The sequence below is a fragment of the Heptranchias perlo genome, chromosome 11 (assembly GCF_035084215.1).
Source record: "Heptranchias perlo isolate sHepPer1 chromosome 11, sHepPer1.hap1, whole genome shotgun sequence".
Lineage (NCBI taxonomy): Eukaryota > Metazoa > Chordata > Chondrichthyes > Hexanchiformes > Hexanchidae > Heptranchias > Heptranchias perlo.
Genome location: NC_090335.1, coordinates 76,165,728 through 76,187,719, shown reverse-complemented (window position 1 = coordinate 76,187,719; position 21,992 = coordinate 76,165,728). Strand labels below are relative to the sequence as shown.

Genomic DNA, 21,992 nt, shown 5'->3' with positions numbered 1-21,992 from the left:
GGCAAGCTGCATCTCACCCGCACATAGTACCACACTTGCAGGCCACACAACCACCACTCACAGGTTACACTCACTGGCAGCTGTTCGACCACGACAGGCACATCACCCACACACCTTGCAGGATACTCACTGACACACTGTCCTCGGTCTTGCAGGAGAAGGTAGCGCATAAGTCGGCAGCAGAAGAGACCTAAACATTCACTCCCTCCACCACCGGTGCACAGTGGCTGCAGTATGAACCATCCACAGGATGCACTGCAGCAACTGGCCAAAGCTTCTTTGACAGCACCTCCCAAACCCACGACCTCTACCACCTAGAAGGACAAGGGCAGCAGGCACATGGGAACAACACCACCTGCACGTTCCCCTCCAAGTCACACACCATCCTGACTTGGAAATATATCGCCATTCCTTCATCGTCGCTGGGTCAAAATCCTGGAACTCCCTTCACCACACGGACTGCAGCGGTTCAAGAAGGCGGCTCACCACCACCTTCTCAAAGGCAATTAGGATGGGCAATAAATGCCGGCCTTGCCAGCGACGCCCGCATCCCATGAACGAATAAAAAAAGACTTGAGGGTGGACGGGGACGCTTAAAATGTCCTCGCACACCTAGAGGAGACAGTGTTCCGATCATTGGGCAAGCCGTCGCTGCAGCTGCGACAACACACCGCATTGGAGGTCCTGATGAAGGGGGTCTCTACATATCTAATGCTCGTTTTCCTTTCCCACATTTCTCTCCTCCCATAATCTTTTCTGACTCACGTGCTGTCGGCATGCACGTCTTACTTGCTCCTCTCCCCGCTCCAAAACTTAACCTGTTTCCCTTTGTCATTGCAGATACCCAAGAACACGTGGCGGCACCGTCCGAGGAAAAGGAAGAGGAGGGGTACACTGAAGCCACACCGTCACTCGATCTGACACTTGCGCAGAGACTGACACTACGTGTCCTTTAGAGGCTAGGTTAGAGGAAGGATCTGCATGTGGTGAGACACTGGGCACAAATGCACAGGAGCCGGGGCGGGGGGGGAACGGATACCACAGGTGCCAGCTCACCAGAGGGCGAGGTCGTTCACAAGTTCTGCTGCAGAGAAGTCAGATGAGGACTTCGATAGGCCAGGCTACAGAAGACGGCTGATGGGCGTACACCACCAAATGCTTGGGAAAGCCTGTGCACAATGAGAAGAGGCATGGAGGAATCCAGCTCCAACTTGGCACAGGGCTTTACGCAGAGCTTGGAGCCCAACCTTTCCAACATGGAACGGGTGGTCACCTCCATCAGCACACCTGTAGAACCCACCATGATGCAGCATCTGATGGCCGACTCGTGGCTTCCATTGCATCACAAACCAATGTCATCAAAGGTCTGACCGCTGCATTTGCAGCTCAGACTGCTGCAATGGAAGCTCAGACTACTGCTATCGTGGCTCTGGGGACCACTGTTGAACGGGGCTTCCAGGGTGTCACAGCACTCCAGCAATCCGTTCTCCAGCTGATCACCAGGATTGCTGAGGCACCACCCGGGGAGTGGCAGTGGCGCCATGGCAGTTGGACCTGTTGTCCTTTCTCAGGACGACAGTGTTCCTGATCCCACCCCTGCCACTCCGCCAGTGCCCCTATTGTTGCCTATCGGCCAGCCAGGCCAGACTGCTGCAGCCCATACTGAGATGGTGCAGTCTGAAGCCTGGCCCTCCCGGCCCAGAGCTGCTTGAGGTCGTCCTCCAAGACCATCTGCACACTCCTCCATTGAAGTCCAGCAGCCTCCCACCACCCATTGGGGAAGTACCTCGTACGAGCACTAGGATAGGTAAAGGCACACGAACAACAGGCATTAAAGGAATGTACAAGGGTGAATGGTTCTGTTCTGTTTCCATAATTTCATTTAGTCATTGATAAATGTGACTTTGAATTTGCATTTGGTGGTGGTTTTTATTTGTGCGAAGAGCTGAGGGGGAAACCAATGTGCAATTAGATGGAGGACGATTTGATTGTCTTGTGGGAGGCGGAAAGGTGGGGAGTGTTGGACTGTTGGTGAGTTGGGGGATGTAGTTGACATTATTGATAGCGGGCATGGATCAGGCGAGTAGATCCCTTGCAGACAAGGCTTGTGGTCCCTGTTGCACCCCTGCGTTTTCCTCCACTTCTTCTTTTGGCTCTTCTCCCTCCTCAACCTCTTCCTCCTCCTCCACCTCTGGCTCAGGGTCTTCTCCGATCACTGGTGGCAAAGGCTGGTCCCTCATGATGGCGAGGTTGTATAGCATGCAGCATACCACCACGCATCTGCCCATCTGCGTACCGCAGGGCTCCTCCAGACTGGTCCAGGCAGCGGAAGCGTGATTTGATGAGGCCTATGGTGTGCTCCACGATGTTGCATGTGGTAGCATGGCTCTCATTATAGGCCTGCTGTGCACGTGTGCGTGGGTGCCTGACTGGAATCATGAGCTATGGCATGAGGGGATAGCCCTTGTCGCCCAGTAGCCAGCCTTTGACTTGTGGAGGTGGGTGTAAGATAGCTGGCAAGTTGGACTGCCGCATGACGAAGGCGTTGTGGCTGCTCCCAGGGTAGTGGGTATTGACCTCCATGATTCGATGCGTGTGGTCGCACACCAGCTGCACGTTGAGGGAGTGGAAGCCCTTTTGGTTGACGAAGGCGACTGAGTTGATATGCAGGACATGCAGGGCAATGTGCATACAGTCAATGGCACCCTGCAACATGGGGAAGCCAACAATGCGAGTGAACCCCCATGCTCACTCGCTCAGCTTGTCTCTGTCAAGATAGAAGGTGATGAATCTGTTCCTCATCTGGTACAGTGCGTCTGTGACCTCCCTTATGCAGCAGTACACTGCATACTGCGAGATGTCAGCAGCAGAGGCCTGAAATGATCCTGAGCTGTAGAAATTTAGCATCACAGTGACCTTCACAGCTACAGGCAATGCTGTCCTTGCCCTGCTCTGAGGCTGCAGTTGTGGCTGCACCAGTTGACAGATCTCAGTCACAGCTTCCTTGGTGAACTTCAGGCACGGATGCAATCCTCCTCGGTCATGTTGAAGTAAGAGACTTGGTCCTGGAATGCCCTCATTGGATAGGGCCTCCTGCTCAGTGACCTGTGCCTCCTCGTCCTCCCTCTCCTCGCAGCTTGACCTGCTATGCATGGCCTCTCTTCATGCTCCCAGCTGTGCTCAATGCCCAGCGGGAGCCCTAGCAGACCACCCATGGTTGCCAGGAATGTTGTTCAACCACGGTTGTAACTTTCCGAACTGTAAGGCAGTCCCTGCAAAACCACTCTCAAATGTACTCTGGGAACTCTCACTAAGTGTGGGGAGCTTCAAAAAATACTTCCTATTTCACCAGCAGCCAGAAGCAATAATCCAGCAACTAACCTGCATGATGGGGGTCCTCCAGGCACTCTAAGACATGTACAGGTGGTCGGGGTTAAGACCGTGCGTTGAGTTGAGCATTAAGTGCCAAAATGGTGACTATCACTTTAAATCAGCGTTGCACACTGCATGCATTTTCTCCCAACTTTACATGCTCCCGGTGTTCAGTATTTGCGCATGCGCTAACTCCTATACCAAGATGGCGTCCGACACATGTCACGCTGGAAATGTGCATGCACAGCCAAGGTGCCATCTTGGATGTCGGAGAGGCCGTGGACCGCTGAAACGACGGGTGCTACACGGCCCAATTTAGCGCCCTTACACAAATGCAAAGAAAAGTGGAAATCCAGCGGACTGGAGAGCTATAAAAAAAAGGGATACAAAGAAAGTAATCAAGGGATATGCGGATCGGGCGGGAAAATGGAGTTGAGGTCGAAGATCAGCTATGATCAAATTGATGGCGGAGCAGGCTCGGGGGACCGTATGGCCTACTCCTGCTCCTATTTCTTATGTAACAAGATGGAAAAAGGGAATATGAACAAAAATTTGCAAGAGTTAACAGTAAATTTTTAAAAACATATTAAAAGAGAGTGGTAGTAGGAGGAATGTGGGCCCATTATAGACAGATGCAGGTGAGACTATAATGGACAGTAAGGAAATGGCAGACTTGTTAAATGAATACTTTGTATCCACTTTCACAGTACAGGAAGAGGACGAAATACCAGCGGGACAAGGGAACATAAAAATAAGGCAAGGGGAGGAACTTAGTGACATGGGTTGGTCATTGATTTTGAGGTTAGAGGCAGAGTAACAATTCAAGGACGTTCTCTAATTGACGGGATGTGACGAGTGGTGATCCCCAGGGATCTGTTCTGGGGCCTCAGCTTTTTACCATATATATCAATGACTTGGATGAAGAAATAGAGGTTTATATCCAAGTTCAAAGATGACACTAAATTAGGAGGCACAATAAGTTGTGTAGATGGGAGCAGGGTTACAAAGGGACATAGACAGACTGAGTGAGTGGGCAAAACTGTTGCAGATGGAGTTTAATGTGGGCAAATATGAGGTCATCCACTTTGGATCCAAGAAACATAAATCAGAATATTTTTTTAATGATGAGAGACTAGAAGCTGTGGAGGAGCAAAGGGATTTGGTTGTCCACGTATATAAATCACTAGTGCACAGGTACAGAAAGTAATCAAGCTCATGGAATATTGGCCTTTATCTCAAGAGGGCTAGAATACAAAAGTGAGGAAGTTATGCTTCAGTTGTAGAGTCTTGGTCAGTCGCTATCTTCTTTAAAAATTCATTCTTGGGATGTGGGCGTCACTGGCAAGGCCCGTATTTATTACCCATCCCTTGAGAAGGTGGTGGTGGGCCTTCTTCTTGAACTGCTGTAGTCCATGTGGTGAAGGTGTTCCCACAGTGCTGTTAGGCAGTGAGTTCCAGGATTTTGATACAGCGACAATGAAGGAACTGGTGATATATGTCCAAGTCAGGATGGTGTGTGGCTTGGAGGTGATAGTGTTCCCATGCACCTGCTGCCCTTGTCCTTCTAGGTGGTGGAGGTTGCGGGTTTAGGAGGTGCTGTCGAAGACGCCTTGGTGAGTTGCTGCAGTGCATCCTGTAGATAGTACACACTGCAGTCACAGTACACTGGTGGTGGAGGGAATGGGTGTTTAAGGTGATGGATGGGCTGCCGATTAAGCGGATTACTTTTTCCTGGATGTTGTCGAGCTTCTTGAGTGTTGTTGCAGCTGCACCCATCCACGCAAGTGGAGTGTATTCCAGCACACTCCTGACTTGTACCTTGTAGGTAGTGGAGAGGCTTTGGGGGGTCAGGAGGTGAGCCATTCGCTGCAGAATACTCAGCCTCTGACCTACTCTAGTAGCCACGGCATTTATGTGGCTTTCTGGAGTTTCTGGTCAATGATGGCCCCCAGAATGTTGATGTCAATGGTAATGCCATTGAATGGCAAGGAAAGACTCTCTTCGTTGTTGGAGATGATCATTGCCTGGCACTTGTGTGGCATGAATGATACTTGCCACTTATCAGCCCAAGTCTGGGTATTGTTCAGGTCTTGCTGCACGTGGACACCTGAGGAATTGTGAATGGAGCCAAACACTGCAATCATGAGCGAACAGCCCCACTTCTGACCTTATGCTGGAGGGAAGGTCATTGATGAAGTAGCTGACAGTTGGGCCCAGGACACTGTCCTGAGGAACTCCTCGAGCTGAGATGATAGGCCTCCCACAACCAAAACCATCTTCCTTTGTGCTCGGTATGACTCCAGCCACTGGATTGTTTCCCTCCTGATCCCCATGACTTCATTTTACTGTGGCTCCTTAGTGCCACATTGGGCCAAATGCAGCCTTGATGTTAAGGGCAGTCACTCTCACCTCACCTCTGGAATTCAGGTCTTGTCTCCATGTATGGTTCACGGCTAAATTAAGGTCTGAAGCTGAGTGGTCCTGGCAGAACCCAAACTGAGCATCGGTGAGCAGGTTAGAGGTGGGTTAGCACCACTTGACAGCACTGATGATGACTTCTTCCATCACTTTGCTGATGATTGAGAGTAGGCTGACAGGATGGTAATTGGCCAGATTGGATTTGTCCTGCTTTATGTGGACAGGACATACCTGGCCAATATTCCACATTGTCGGGTAGATGCCAGCATCATAGCTGTACTGGAATAGCTTAGCCAAGAGCATGGCTAGTTCTGGAGCATAGGTCTTTAGCACTGCAGCTGGGATGTTGTTGGGGCCTGTAGCCTTTGCTGTGTCCAGTGCACTTGGCTTAGACCAGGAATGTTTTTCTGGGCCAGTACATTCTGTTGGGGGAGAAAAGTGTGTGCGAGCAAGCCTCCTCCTACATGTTGACGTTTCACCTGCATGCCTGCTGACGACTCCTCCCCCACCCAGTAGGCATATAGTGGCATTCCAAGAACAAGCCCCTTGGAGAGGAAAGGTTGGCTTGCTGCTATAATCCAATCTTCTGTCTATACCTCCTGCACTAAAGAGCAGGGACTTGGAGGAAAGCAGAAATAGTTTCTGGCAACAATACCAGGTATGGGCTGCTTGCCCCTTTAAATCGGACATCTGAGAAGTTCCAGCGCCCACTGTCTGTAGGCAGGAACACTAAGTGAAATTAGTGGGGTGCAAAGGTTGTGAATTGGTCTTCCTGCGTCCATGATATTATCCATCCCTCATTTGAATTTATTTGCGCTGCTCTCAACTGCTTCAGAGAGGAACTGTTTGCGGCTGAGAAATCTGGCCCTCTCTTCAAAATTGAGTGGACTGAAAATTGGGCGGGCCAGAAACATGCCAAATTTCCCAGCCGTTACCACTCCCCAAATCGGAGAATTAAACACAACAGAATCGACCTCAGTCGGTCCAACCCAAAGCCATATCCTTGCTACAGCTACAATATCTTATCCTTCCATACTTTTTAATGCTTCTAACTCTTCAGTTTTGTTTTAAATGCCTTGTGCATTCATGTACCTACCACTCAATCCTGACTTCAATTTTTCAGTAATCTTACTCTTTTTAATTCCTCCTCCTTCTGATTTATTCTTTGTTACTTTCCTGTTTTTATAGCTCAGTAACTTATAGCATAGAACTGAATTTAAAAAAAACTAAACTTAATTTAATAAATTAAACAAAGCCAGTACTTGGTTCAACCTAAAAATAATTTGATTGGCATCGTAGTAATCAACTAAATAAATAAAATAGTTATGACAGGGCAGGAGATGTGTTGCAGCTGCAATATGTGGGAGCTACTGGACAGTTTTGTCCAGGGCGACTACATCTACGGTAAGTGTCTGCAGTTTGAGGAACTTCGGCTCCGAGTTGAGGAGCTGCAGACATTGCGATGCATCAGGGAGGGAGAAAGTCACCTGGACACTTTGATCCAGGAGGCAGTCACGCCCCTTAGACTAAATACTGTAGAATTGGCACATGGTCAGGGACAGGAGGGTGTGACTGCGAGTGAGGCAGGTACGGGGATCCAGGAGGTAGCACCGCAGGAGCCTCAGCCTCTGCACTTGTCCAAGAACAAGGTTCTTGCAGTCCTTTTGGATGAGTACAGGGACTGCAGGGAGGATGAGCAAACTGGCCACGGCACCATGGAACGTGGTTGTAGTAGGCGACAGTATAGTTAGAGGGATAGACACTGTTCTCTGCAGCCAAGAGCAAAAGTCCCGAAGGCTGTGTTGCCTACCCGGTGCCAGGGTTAAGGACAGTTCCTCAGGACTGGAGAGAAACTTGGAGTGGGAGGGGGAGGATCCAGTTGTCGTGGTCCACGTAGGTACCAACAACATTGGTAGGACTAAGAAAGAGGTTCTGCTGAGGGAGTTTGAGCAGCTAGGACTAAATTAAAAAGCAGAACCACAAAGGTGATAATGTCCATTTCATTACCTGAGCCACGAGCAAATTGGCATAGGGTAAATCAGATCAGAGAGATGAATGTGTGGCTCAAAAATTCATGGGGCACTGGCACCAGTACTGGGGAAAGAGGGAGCTGTTCCGTTGGGATGGGCTTCACCTGAACCATGCTGGGACCAGTGTTCTGGCAAACTGAATAATTAGGGCGGTAGAGAAGGCTTTAAACTAAATAGAGGGGAGGAGGGCTCAGATTGATAAAGAGAAAAGACAAGGAAATAGTACAGGAAAGTGATGGGGGTAATGATAAACACAGTGTATCAGGAAGGGACTTAGCATACAAACATAAGAGTGCACTAAGCAAATGGGGCCGAGGTAGGAAAGAATGGTAAAAAGACAAAATTAAAGGTTCTTTATCTGGATGCGTGCAGCATTCGGAATAAGATAGATGAATTGACGCACAAATAGAAACAAATGGGTATGATATTGTGGCCATTACAGATACGTGGTTGCAAGGTGACCAAGGTTGGGAGCTAAATATTCAGGGTTATTTAACATTTCGGAAGGATAGGAAAAAAGGTAAAGGTGATGAGGTAGCTCTGTTAATAAAGGATGAAATTGGTATAATAGTGAGAAATGATCTTGGCTCAGAAGATCAAGATGTCGAATCAATTTGGGTGGAGGTAAGAAATAGAAAGGGAAATAAATCACTGGTGGGAGTAATATATAGGCCCTCTAACAGTAGCTACACTGTAGGGCAAAATATTAATCAGGAAATAAGGGGGGCTTGTAAAAAAGGTAATGCAATAATCATGGGCGATTTTAACTTTCACATGGATTGGACAAATCAAATTGGCAAAAATAGCCCTGAGGAGGAGTTCATAGAGTTTTTTTTTATTCGTTCACGGGATGTGGGCGTCGCTGGCGAGGCCAGCATTTATTGCCCATCCCTAATTGCCCTCGAGAAGGTGGTGGTGAGCCGCCTTCTTGAACCGCTGCAGTCCGTGTGGTGACGGTTCTCCCACAGTGCTGTTAGGAAGGGAGTTCCAGGATTTTGACCCAGCGACGATGAAGGAACGGCGATATATTTCCAAGTCGGGATGGTGTGTGACTTGGAGGGGAACGTGCAGGTGGTGTTGTTCCCATGTGCCTGCTGCTCTTGTCCTTCTAGGTGGTAGAGGTCGCGGGTTTGGGAGGTGCTGTCGAAGAAGCCTTGGCGAGTTGCTGCAGTGCATCCTGTGGATGGTACACACTGCAGCCACAGTGCGCCGGTGGTGAAGGGAGTGAATGTTTAGGGTGATGGATGGGGTGCCAATCAAGCAGGCTGCTTTATCTTGGATGGTGTCGAGCTTCTTGAGTGTTGTTGGAGCTGCACTCATCCAGGCAAGTGGAGAGTCTTCCATCACACTCCTGACTTGTGCCTTGTAGATGGTGGAAAGGCTTTGGGGAGTCAGGAGGTGAGTCACTCGCCGCAGAACACCCAGCCTCTGACCTGCTCTCGTAGCCACAGTATTTATATGGCTGGTCCAGTTCAGTTTCTGGTCAATGGTGACCCCCAGGATGTTGATGGTGGGGGATTCGGCGATGGTAATGCCGTTGAATGTCAAGGGGAGGTGGTTAGACTCTCTCTTGTTGGAGATGGTCATTGCCTGGCACTTATCTGACGCGAATGTTACTTGCCACTTATGAGCCCAAGCCTGGATGTTGTCCAGGTCTTGCTGCATGCGGGCTCGGACTGCTTCATTATCTGAGGGGTTGCGAATGGAACTGAACACTGTGCAGTCATCAGCGAACATCCCCATTTCTGACCTTATGATGGAGGGAAGGTCATTGATGAAGCAGCTGAAGATGGTTGGGCCGAGGACACTGCCCTGAGGAACTCCTGCAGCAATGCCCTGGGGCTGAGATGATTGGCCTCCAACAACCACTACCATCTTCCTTTGTGTTAGGTATGACTCCAGCCACTGGAGAGTTATCCCCCTGATTCCCATGGACTTCAATTTTACGAGGGCTCCTTGGTGCCACACTCGGTCAAATGCTGCCTTGATGTCAAGGGCAGTCACTCTCACCTCACCTCTGGAATTCAGCTCTTTTGTCCATGTTTGGACCAAGGCTGTAATGAGGTCTGGAGCCGAGTGGTCCTGGCGGAACCCAAACTGAGCATCGGTGAGCAGGTTATTGGTGAGTAAGTGCCGCTTGATAGCACTGTCGACGACACCTTCCATCACTTTGCTGATGATTGAGAGTAGACTGATGGGGCGGTAATTGGCCGGATTGGATTTGTCCTGCTTTTTGTGGACAGGACATACCTGGGCAATTTTCCACATTGTCGGGTGGATGCCAGTGTTGTAGCTGTACTGGAACAGCTTGGCTAGAGGCGCAGCTAGTTCTGGAGCACAAGTCTTCAGCACTACAGCTGGGATGTTGTCGGGGCCCATAGCCTTTGCTGTATCCAGTGCACTCAGCCGTTTCTTGATATCACGTGGAGTGAATCGAATTGGCCGAAGACTGGCTTCCGTGATGGTGGGGCTATCGGGAGGAGGCTGAGATGGATCATCCACTCGGCACTTCTGGCTGAAGATGGTTGCAAACGCTTCAGCCTTGTCTTTTGCACTCACGTGCTGGACTCCGCCATCATTGAGAATGGGGATGTTTGCAGAGCCTCCTCCTCCCGTTAGTTGTTTAATTGTCCACCACCATTCACGACTGGATGTGGCAGGACTGCAGAGCTTTGATCTGATCCGTTGGTTGTGGAATCGCTTAGCTCTGTCTCTAGCATGTTGCTTCCGCTGTTTAGCATGCATGTAGTCCTGAGTTGTAGCTTCACCAGGTTGGTACCTCATTTTTAGGTACGCCTGGTGCTGCTCCTGGCATGCTCTTCTACACTCCTCATTGAACCAGGGTTGATCCCCTGGCTTGTTGGTAATGGTAGAGTGAGGAATATGCCGGACCATGAGGTTACAGATTGTGCTGGAATACAATTCTGCTGCTGCTGATGGCCCACAGCGCCTCATGGATGCCCAGTTTTGAGCTGCTAGATCTGTTCTGAATCTATCCCATTTAGCACGGTGGTAGTGCCACACAACACGTTGGATGGTGTCCTCAGTGCGAAGACGGGATTTCATCTCCACGAGGACTGTGCGGTGGTCACTCCTACCAATACTGTCATGGACAGATGCATTTGCGACAGGGAGATTGGTGAGGACGAGGTCAAGTAAGTTTTTCCCTCGTGTTGGTTCGCTCACCACCTGCCGCAGGCCCAGTCGGGCAGTTATGTCCTTCAGGACTCGGCCAGCTCAGTCAGTAGTGGAGCTACCGAGCCACTCTTGGTGATGGACATTGAAGTCCCCCACCCAGAGTACATTCTGTGCCCTTGCTACCCTCAGTGCTTCCTCCACGTGGTGCTCAACATGGAGGAGGACTGATTCATCAGCTGAGGGAGGACGGTAGGTGGTAATCAGCAGGAGGTTTCCTTGCCCATGTTTGACTTGATGCCATGAGATTTCATGGGGTCCAGAGTCAATGTTGAGGACTCCCAGGGCCACTCCCTCCTGACTGTATATCACTGTACCGCCACCTCTGGTGGGTCTGTCCTGCCGGTGGGACAGGACATACCCAGGGATGGTGATGGAAGAGTCTGGGACGTTGGCTGAAAGGTATGATTCTGTGCGTATGGCTATGTCAGGCTGTTGCTTGACTAGTCTGTGGGACAGCTCTCCCAATTTTGGCAGAAGTCCCCAGATGTTGGTAAGGAGGACCTTGCAGGGTCGACTGGGCTTGGTGTTTTGCCGTTGTCGTGTCCGGTGCCTCGTGGTCCGTCCGGTTTTATTCTTATTCTGACTTTTCGTAGCGAGATTTTACAACTGCGTGGCTTGCTAGGCCATTTCAGAGGGCAATTAAGAATCAACCACATTGCTGTGGGTCTGGAGTCACATATAGGCCAGATCCGGGTAAGGATGGCAGGTTTCCTTCCCTAAAGGACATTAGTGAACCAGATGGGTTTTTACGACAATCCGGTAGTTTCATGGCCATCATCACTGATACTGGTATTTTAATTCCAGATTTAATTAATTGAATTTAAATTCGCCAGCTTCCGTGGCGGGATTTGAACTCATGACTCTGGATTTTAGTCAAGGCCTCTGGATTACTAGCCCAGTAACATAACCACTATGCTACCGTACCCTATAAGTGTATTAGGGACTGTTTCTTAGACCAATATGTCGGGGAACTAACCAGGGAACAGGCCATTTTGGATCTGGTAATGGGTAATGAAACAGGATTAATTAATGATCTCAAAATAAAGGATCCATAGAAACATAGAAAATAGGAGCAGGAGTAGGCCATTCGGCCCTTCGAGCCTGCTCCGCCATTCAATATGATCATGATTGATCCTCTTTCTCAACACCATATTCCCGCTCTCTCCCCAGACCTCTTGATCTTTTATATCTAGAAATCTATCTAGCTCCTTCTTCAATATATTCAGTGACTTGGCCTCTACAGCCTTCTGTAGTAGAGAATTCCACAGGTTCACCACCCTCTGAGTGAAGAAATTTCTCCTCATCTCAGTTCTAAATGTCCTACCCCGTATCCTGAGACTGTGACCCCTCGTTCTGGACACCCCCAGCCAGGGGAAATATCCTCCCTGCATCCAGTCTGTTTAGCCCTGTCAGAATTTTATATGTGTCAATGAGATCCCTTCACATTCTTCTAAACTCGAGTGAATACAGGCTGAGTCGACCCAATCTCTCCTCATACAACAGTCCTGCCATCTCAGGAATCAGTCTGGTGAACCTTCACTGCACTCCCTCTATGGAAAGTATATCCTTTCTTAGGTAAGGAGACCAAAACTGCACACAATACTCCGGATGTGGTCTCACCAAGGCCCTGTATAACTGCAGTAAGACATTCTTGCTCCTATACTCAAATCCTCTTGCAATGAAGGCCAACATACCATTTGCCTTCCTAACTGCTCGCTGCACCTGCATCTTTGCTTTCAGTGACTGGTGTACAAGGACACCCAGGTGCCTTTGTACATCAACATTTCCCAATCTATCACCATTTAAATAATACTCTTCCTTTCTGTTTTTCCTTCCGAAGTGGATAACTTCACATTTATCCACATTATACTGCATCTACCATGAATTTGCCCACTCACTCAACTTGTCTAAATCGCCTTGAAGCCTCTTTGCATCCTCCTCACAACTCACAATCTCACATAGTTTTGTGTCATCAGCAAATTTGGAAATATTACATTTGGTTCTCTCATCCAAATCATTGATATATATTGTGAATAGCTGGGGCCCAAGCACTGATCCCTGCGGCACCCCACTAGTCACAGCCTGCCACCCTGAAAAAGATACATTTATTTCTACTCTCTGTTTCCTGTCTGTTAACCAATTTTCAATCCATGCCACTATATTACCACCAATCCCATGTGCTTTAATTTTGCACACTAACCTCTTATGTGGGACTTTATCAAAGGCCTTCTGAAAATCCCTTGGGAAGCAGTGATCATAACAAGAATTTCACATCCAGTTTGAGAGCAAGGATCTTGGGTCTGAAACCACTGTATTAAACTTAAATAAGGGCAAGTATAAACGAATGAGGGCGGAATTGGTTAAAATGGACTGGGTAAACAGATTAGATGGTATGATGGTGGATAAGCAGTGGCAAACATTTAAAAAGATATTTTACGACTCGCAACAAAAATATACCCCTGTGAGAAGGAAAGACTCCACAAAAAGGGGGAACCAACCATGGCTAACTAAGGAAGTCAAGGATGGTATCAGGTTAAAAGAAAAAGCATACAACATGGCAAAGATTACTGGTAAGCCCGAAGACTGGGAAAACTTTAAAAACCAGCAAAGGATGACTAAAAGAATAATAAAGAGGAAGAAAATAAATTATGAGAGTAAACTAGCTAGAAATATACAAACTGACAGTAAAAGCTTCTACAAGTATATAAAAAGGAAGAGGGTAGCTAAAGTAAACATTGGTACCTTAGAGGATGAGACTGGGGAAATAATAATGGAAAACAAGGAAATGGCAGAGGAATTGAACAGATATTTTGTATCTGTCTTCACAGTAGAAGACACTAATAACATACCAATAATTGTAGAAAATCAAGGGGCAAAGGGGAGGGAGGAACTAAAAACAATCACTATCACTAGAGAAAAAGTACTAGGTAAACTAATGGGTCAAAAGGCTGACAAGTCCCCTGGACCTGATGGCTTGCATCCGAGGGTCTTAAAGGAAGTGGCTACAGAGGTAGTGGATGCATTGATTGTAATCTTCCAGAATTCACTAGATTCTGGAAAGGTCCCAGCGGATTGGAAAACCACAAACGTAACATCCCTATTCAAGAAGGGAGTGAGACAGACAGCAGGTAACTATAGACCAGTTAGCCTAACATTCTAGAATCCATTATTAAGGAAGTAGTAGCAGGACATTTGGAGACTCATAATACAATCAAGGAGAGTCAACATGGTTTTATAAAGGGGAAATCATGTCTGACAAATTTATTGGAGTTCTTTGAGGAAGTAACGGGTAGGGTGGATAAAGGGAAACCAATGGATGCAGTATATTTGGATTTCCAAAAGGCATTCGATAAAGTGCCACATAAAAGATTACTGCACAAGAGCTCATGGTGTTGGGGTTAATATACTGGCATGGATAGAGGATTGGCTAACTAACAGAAAACAAAGAGTCGGGAAAAAAATGGTCATTTTCAAAATGGCAATCTGTAACTAGTGGGGTGCCGCAAGGATCGGTGCTGGGGCCTCAACTATTTACAATATATATCAATGACTTGGATGAAGGAACAGAGTGTCTTGTGGCCAAATTTGCTGATGATACAAAGATAGGTGGAAAAGCAAGTTGCGATGAGGACACATAGGCCGTGATATTACCAGGAAGGCGGGTTGGCAGCGGGGGTGGGTGGGGGGAACTGGGCGCGTGGATAACCCGCCCAGTAAAATCGGTACGTTCCCCACGCGGGTAAATTGAAGCCACTTACCTTGGCTTCCGGGTTTCCCGTTGGAAACCCGCGCAGCAGGTGGACTGCGCACCCGCATCACAGGCTGTCAGCTGGAGGAGCCCTATTTATAGGGGCAGCCCTTCAATGCTGCTCCTGCAGCAAACAACCAAAAGAGCAGCATGGAGCAGCCCAGGGGAAAGGCTGCTCCCAGGTTTAATGATGCTTCACTCCAGTAGGGTACGGTAGCATAGTGGTTATGTTACTGGGCTAGTAATCCAGTAGGCCTGGACTAAAATCCAGAGTCATGAGTTCAAATCCCGCCATGGCAGCTGGCGAATTTAAATTTAATTAATTAAATTAAATTAATTAAATAAAAATCTGGAATTAAAATGATGGCCATGAAACGACCGGATTGTCGTAAAAACCCATCTGGTTCACTAATGTCCTTTAGGGAAGGAAACCTGCCATCCTTACCCGGATCTGGCCCATATGTGACTCCAGACCCACAGCAATGTGGTTGATTCTTAATTGCCCTCTGAAATGGCCGAGCAAGCCACTCAGTTGTAAAATCTCGCTACGAAAAGTCATAATGAGAATAAAACCGGACGGACCACAAGGCACCGGACACGACAACGGCAAAACACCAAGCCCAGTCGACCCTGCAAGGTCCTCCTTACTAACATCTGGGGACTTGTGCCAAAATTGGGAGAGCTGTCGCACAGACTAGTCAAGCAACAGCCTGACATAGCCATACGCACAGAATCATATCTCTCAGCCAACGTCCCAGACTCTTCCATCACCATCCCTGGGTATGTCCTGTCCCACTGGCAGGACAGACCCACCAGAGGTGGCGGTACAGTGATATACAGTCAGGAGGGAGTGGCCCTGGGAGTCCTCAACATTGACTCTGGACCCCATGAAATCACATGGCATCAGGTCAAACATGGGCAAGGAAACCTCCTGCTGATTACCACCTACCGTCCTCCCTCAGCTGATGAATCAGTCCTCCTCCACGTTGAGCACCACTTGGAGGAAGCACTGAGGGTAGCAAGGGCACAGAATGGACTCTGGGTGGGGGACTTCAATGTCCATCACCAAGAGTGGCTCGGTAGCTCCACTACTGACCGAGCTGGCCGAGTCCTGAAGGACATGGCTGCCAGACTGGGCCTGCGGCAGGTGGTGAGCGAACCAACACGAGGGAAAAACTTACTTGACCTCGTCCTCACCAATCTCCCTGTCGCAAATGCATCTGTCCATGACAGTATTGGTAGGAGTGACCACCGCACAGTCCTTGTGGAGATGAAGTCCCGTCTTCGCACTGAGGACACCATCCAACGTGTTGTGTGGCACTACCACCGTGCTAAATGGGATAGATTCAGAACAGATCTAGCAGCTCAAAACTGGGCATCCATGAGGCGCTGTGGGCCATCAGCAGCAGCAGAATTGTATTCCACCACAATCTGTAACCTCATGGCCCGGCATATTCCTCACTCTACCATTACCAACAAGCCAGGGGATCAACCCTGGTTCAATGAGGAGTGTAGAAGAGCATGCCAGGAGCAGCACCAGGCGTACCTAAAAATGAGGTACCAACCTGGTGAAGCTACAACTCAGGACTACATGCATGCTAAACAGTGGAAGCAACATGCTATAGACAGAGCTAAGCGATTCCACAACCAACGGATCAGATCAAAGCTCTGCAGTCCTGCCACATCCAGTCGTGAATGGTGGTGGACAATTAAACAACTAACGGGAGGAGGAGGCTCTGCAAACATCCCCATTCTCAATGATGGCGGAGTCCAGCACGTGAGTGCAAAAGACAAGGCTGAAGCGTTTGCAACCATCTTCAGCCAGAAGTGCCGAGTGGATAATCCATCTCAGCCTCCTCCCGATATCCCCACCATCACGGAAGCCAGTCTTCGGCCAATTCGATTCACTCCACGTGATATCAAGAAACGGCTGAGTGCACTGGATACAGCAAAGGCTATGGGCCCCGACAACATCCCAGCTGTAGTGCTGAAGACTTGTGCTCCAGAACTAGCTGCGCCTCTAGCCAAGCTGTTCCAGTACAGCTACAACACTGGCATCCACCCGACAATGTGGAAAATTGCCCAGGTATGTCCTGTCCACAAAAAGCAGGACAAATCCAATCCGGCCAATTACCGCCCCATCAGTCTACTCTCAATCATCAGCAAAGTGATGGAAGGTGTCGTCGACAGTGCTATCAAGCGGCACTTACTCACCAATAACCTGCTCACCGATGCTCAGTTTGGGTTCCGCCAGGACCACTCGGCTCCAGACCTCATTACAGCCTTGGTCCAAACATGGACAAAAGAGCTGAATTCCAGAGGTGTGGTGAGAGTGACTGCCCTTGACATCAAGGCAGCATTTGACCGAGTGTGGCACCAAGGAGCCCTAGTAAAATTGAAGTCCATGGGAATCAGGGGGAAAACTCTCCAGTGGCTGGAGTCATACCTAGCACAAAGGAAGATGGTAGTGGTTGTTGGAGGCCAATCATCTCAGCCCCAGGGCATTGCTGCAGGAGTTCCTCAGGGCAGTGTCCTAGGCCCAACCATCTTCAGCTGCTTCATCAATGACCTTCCCTCCATCATAAGGTCAGAAATGGGGATGTTCGCTGATGACTGCACAGTGTTCAGTTCCATTCGCAACCCCTCAGATAATGAAGCAGTCCGAGCCCGCATGCAGCAAGACCTGGACAACATCCAGGCTTGGGCTCATAAGTGGCAAGTAACATTCGCGTCAGATAAGTGCCAGGCAATGACCATCTCCAACAAGAGAGAGTCTAACCACCTCCCCTTGACATTCAACGGCATTACCATCGCCGAATCCCCCACCATCAACATCCTGGGGGTCACCATTGACCAGAAACTGAACTGGACCAGCCATATAAATACTGTGGCTACGAGAGCAGGTCAGAGGCTGGGTATTCTGCGGCGAGTGACTCACCTCCTGACTCCCCAAAGCCTTTCCACCATCTACAAGGCACAAGTCAGGAGTGTGATGGAATACTCTCCACTTGCCTGGATGAGTGCAGCTCCAACAACACTCAAGAAGCTCGACACCATCCAAGATAAAGCAGCCCGCTTGATTGGCACCCCATCCACCACCCTAAACATTCACTCCCTTCACCACCGGCGCACTGTGGCTGCAGTGTGCACCATCCACAGGATGCACTGCAGCAACTCGCCAAGGCTTCTTCGACAGCACCTCCCAAACCCGCGACCTCTACCACTTAGAAGGACAAGGGCAGCAGGCGCATGGGAACAACACCACCTGCACGTTCCCCTCCAAGTCACACACCATCCCGACTTGGAAATATATCGCCGTTCCTTCATTGTCGCTGGGTCAAAATCCTGGAACTCCCTTCCTAACAGCACTGTGGGAGAACCGTCACCACACGGACTGCAGCGGTTCAAGAAGGCGGCCCACCACCACCTTCTCAAGGGCAATTAGGGATGGGCAATAAATGCCGGCCTTGCCAGCGACGCCCACATCCCGTGAACGAATAAAAAAAAAAAAAAGGTGTTACTGGATGGGGTGAGGAGGAGGAGAGAGATATTCTACCTGGCGGACAGGAGGAAGTGGCCTGCCTCTGCCACCAAGAAGGCGTGAGGAGGTCAGCAGCAACGTATCCTGCAGCTGGATCCAGTGCAGGAAGCGCTTCAATGACCTAACTGGGTCAGCCAAAGTGAGTACACTTACTCATTCTTCTACATTCCATCTTTCACATCACCGCCCCCACCCCACAACTTCTTCTGCACTGCTAACACTACTCTATCACATTACTCCTCACACCCACTCAAACCTCATCCTCAACTTACCTGCATTTACTCACCTCCCCAGTACTCATCCCACCACTACCACTCAACCCAATCCTCATACAATGTCATGACCCTGTCTCATACTCACCCTCTGATGCATCTCTTTCACGGTCAGCCTCACCCAAACCAATGCATTCAGCGGTTGGCCATGTCACTATCACTCACTCACACCTTTCTACTTTCTCCACTTATTGGAGAAGAGCCCAGAACGCACGGGAGAGGACGAAGACAGGAGGGGGGCTGCAACATCAGGTCGTCCTCATGGACGTGGAGCAGGAGGCTCTTGAATTGAGGCTCACCCTCGAGTGCCTGTCCGTGGGGGACGCCGAGACTGCCACCTGACAAATGGCTGATGATAGAACTTTAACATTCAGCACTCAGAAATGATATTAACATGCCTTGTCATCTTCAGCACCTCAACATCTGTCATCATTCTAAATATTGCCTTCTGTTCTCTTACAGGGCCTTCAACGACTGCCGTGATGGCGGAGGGCGATTCCTCAGAGGACCTACCGGCCTCTGAGGGGGCAGCGTCATATCTGAGCGAGCCATCCACCAGCGCAGATACACACACCTTGGTGGGTCCCATCAATTAGTTGGGGTTGCACATGGTGAGTCACCACACACGTGAGCACGAGCAGACACTGGTGGCAGGGGCAGCTGTGGAGAGTCTGCGTCGGTGGGAGCATTCTTCTCCAGGCTCTGCTCAGCTGGACACAGATGCTAAACCCTGGGGGCCATCCATGAAAAGGAGAATGATCGAGGGGCAGCAGCACATTTACGAGGTGCTGGAACAGGTGCCACGCGCACTCTCCACAATCGCGCAGAGGATGGAGTCGTCCAACTCCTGCATGAATGGAATACTGTCACAGGGACGTGAGGGCATCTCTGATTTGGTGTCGCGGGTAAGTGCGGGAATGTCTGCGATGGAGGGAAGGCTAGCCTCCATCGAGCTTCAAGCACGGCTCAACAATGAGGCCATTGAGGCCCTAACAACGGCCAGTCGGACTCAGGGTGAGCAACTTTCTGCCGTCTTAAACAGGCAGGCAGATCCACTAGCACTGTCCTGACAAGGCTTCACACATGTCCTAAAAAACTGTTGTCCAGCAGAGTGGTAGGAGTGATGTGGGCCTGGCCCAGGAGAGGGATGATGGCGAAACGGGACATGGAAGTGGGGACGCCACTCAAAACACTTCCACGTCTCACCCGTTGCCCCCCTCTTAACCAGTACCTGCAATGCTGCCTCCTCTCCAGGTGGTCGAGTCTGCCGCTGCACAGGTGCAGGTGAAGCAGTCTTTGGAGGGGCCTTCACGGGCACTGAAACCCAGAGGCCCTGCAAAACAAGCCATCGGTGACCTGCCTTATGCACTTGTGTGCAGACGACAGAAACCCTGGCGATGTCCCCAGTGGCACCCTGGAAGGATCCGGAGGCGAATAAGTTGAGGGCAGTGGTGACTTTGACAGTGACACGTAATATGCTGCTGCTCGGGCCAGCCGGGAGCAACTCGGCATGAAGATGTCCGCGACTACCTGGCGACTGAGTGTGATCCTCCATATGCACTGCTCCTAAGAGAGTTCCAGGAAGCTGAGCCTCAGTCTGTAGACCCTGTGGCGAGGATAGTGCCTCCTGCGACGCCGCTCTCTCTGTTGTTGCCCTCCGTGCTGTTGTGCAGGTGCGTGTGGCACAGCACTGTGTTGTGGAGCTCCATGTGGCGGAGGTGGACAGCGTGCCTGGTGATGTTGCTCGTCCTCGGATGAAGTGATGAATGCAGCTATGGCGCCCCCCATCCTGACGGTGTGAGTTTGAGGGGGTCCGCAACGTAGGTAAATGTGTTTGGACAGCAGAGTTTAGGGTATAAATTAATAAATGTGAGTGGAAAGACAAAGGTATTGCAGCCAAAACTTTGTCTGAAGTGACAGAGTGCCTGCTGCAATAAATGAGGTTTTCCCCCCACCTGTCAAAGAATCCTTTGCATCTCCCACTGGCTGCTGGCTGAAACACGTCTGCTACAACAGTGTTTCCCACAGCACGGGAAACACGCTGAGGATACTTGAAAATTGCACCCCTGCCAAAATCTCCTGTCAATGAGGTCTGTTAAGGACCTCAACTATCTAAATAATTATGTGAATTGTCATCCCGCCGGCTTTAATTGCCGGTGGGAGTCCCGCATGCGGGAGCTGCGCGCGCACCCGAATGCGTCATTGGGGAACCCGGAAGTGGGCGGGTTGGAGCCGGGTTCCGGACCCGCTCTGGGATTCCCCCATTTTACGAGTCCCCCTGCCCCTAACGCACCCACTCGGCCATCCAAAAATCGGCCCCAAAGTGTCTGCAAAGGGAAATTGACAGGTTAAGCGAATGGGCAAAAATTTGGCAGATGGAATATAATTTGGGAAAATGTGAAGTCATCCACTTTGGGAGGAAAAATAAAAAGCAAAATATTATTTGAATGGAGAAATACTACAAAATGCTGTGGTACAGAGGGATCTGGGTGTCCTCGTACATGAAACACAAAAAGTCAACATGCAAGTAATCCGGAAGGCAAACGGAATATTGGCCTTTATTTCTAGGGGGATGGAGTATAAAAGCAGGGAAGTCATGCTACAACTGTACAGGGTGCTGGTGAGACCACACCTGGAGTACTGCGTACAGTTCTGGTGCCCTTATTTAAGGAAGGACATACTTGCATTGGAGGCAGTTCAGAGAAGGTTCACTAGGTTGATTCCAGGTATGTCTTATGAGGAAAGATTGAACAGGTTGGGTCTATACTCATTGGAGTTTAGAAGAATGAGAGGAGATCTTATTGAAACATACAAGATTCTGAGGGGACTCGTTAGGGTAGATGCTGAGAGGATGTTACCCCTCATGGGGGAATCTAAAACTAGGGGGCATAGTCTCAGAATAAGGGGTCACCCGTTTAAGACGGAAATGAGGAGGAATTTCTTCTCCCAGAGGGTTGTGAATCTTTGGTATTCTTTACCCCAAAAAGCTGTGGAGGCTGAGTCATTGAATACATTCAAGGCTGAGTTAGACAAATTTTTGATCAGCAAGGGAGTCAAAGGATATGGGGAAAGGGCGGGAAAGTAGAGTTGAGGTAAAAGTCAGATCAGCCATGATCTCATTGAATGGTGGAACAAGAATGGGGCCGAATAGCCTACTCCTGCTCCTATCTCTTATGGTTGTTCTCTTTTTTCTTTCCTACACCCCTTTCCCCTTTCATTCTCCTTCCTATTTGCTCATCTTGTTTTTTCCCTCTCCCTGCCATAATAGTTCAAGCCCTCCGCCACAGCGCTACTAACTCTCCTGGCGACAATGGTCCCAGCCTTGTTCAAATGAAGCCTATTCATCCAGGCCATCCCTGCCCCCACAATACGTCCCAATACAAAGGAATCTGAACCTTTCCTCCTACATCATC

At 49.5% G+C, this 21,992-nt stretch overlaps 1 protein-coding gene across 1 annotated transcript in view; it reads right to left on the bottom strand.

Annotated features, from left to right (window-relative positions):
* hsf2bp (heat shock transcription factor 2 binding protein) overlaps positions 1-21,992 on the bottom strand; it is a 76,134-nt gene that overhangs the window by 7,971 nt on the left and 46,171 nt on the right. The gene's annotated exons all lie outside the window — the stretch shown is intronic.